Here is a 628-nt window from a genome sequence, read left to right on the forward strand (position 1 = left end):
TGGGGGTAGCTGAGTTGCAGGTCTGGAAGCAGGTGTGGGGGTTGCTGAGGTGCAGGTGTGTCGTAGGGATTAGGATTGCTGAGTTGCAGGTCTGGTTGCAGGGTCTTGTCTACAGGGGTGGAGGTTGCTGAGTAGCAGGTCTCGTTTCAGGGGTCCTCGTCTGCAGCAGTCGGGTTCCTGAGTTGCATGTCTAGTTTTAGGGGTCCTTGTCTGCAGGGGTGTGGGTTGCTGAGTTTCAGGGGTCCTTTTCTGCAGGAGTGGGTGTTCCTGAGTTGCAGGTCTGGTTGCAGGGGTCCTTGTCTACAGGGGTGGGGTTGCTGAGGCCAGGCCTGATCGCAGAGGTCCTTGTGTGCAGGGATGGGGGTTCCTCAGTTGCAGGTCTGGGTGCATGGGTCCTTGTCTTCAAGGCTGGGAGTTTCTGAGTTGCAGGTCTAGTTTCAGGGCTCCTTGTGTGCAGGGGTGGGGGTTGCTGAGGCCAGGTCTGGTTGCAGGGATCCTTGTGTGCAGGGGTAGGGGTTGCTGAGGCCAGGTCTGGTCCCAGGGGTCCTTGTGTGCAAGGGTGGGGGTAGCTGAGGCCAGGTCTGGTGACAGGGTTCCTTGTGTGCAGGAGTGGGGATTGCTGAGTTGC

General features: G+C 58.9%; 1 protein-coding gene and 1 long non-coding RNA gene across 7 annotated transcripts in view; both read left to right on the top strand.

Annotated features, from left to right (window-relative positions):
- CDK10 (cyclin dependent kinase 10) overlaps positions 1-628 on the top strand; it is a 22293-nt gene that overhangs the window by 15851 nt on the left and 5814 nt on the right. The window lies entirely within an intron of this gene.
- LOC121009956 (uncharacterized) overlaps positions 21-628 on the top strand; it is a 1751-nt gene continuing 1143 nt past the window's right edge. Inside the window, exon 1 of the long non-coding RNA XR_005780934.1 lies at positions 21-378. This is a non-coding gene — a long non-coding RNA (uncharacterized LOC121009956). The remainder of the gene's footprint in view (positions 379-628) is intronic.

Source organism: Herpailurus yagouaroundi, unplaced genomic scaffold (assembly GCF_014898765.1).
Source record: "Herpailurus yagouaroundi ecotype Mexico unplaced genomic scaffold, PumYag 190, whole genome shotgun sequence".
Taxonomy (NCBI): domain Eukaryota; kingdom Metazoa; phylum Chordata; class Mammalia; order Carnivora; family Felidae; genus Herpailurus; species Herpailurus yagouaroundi.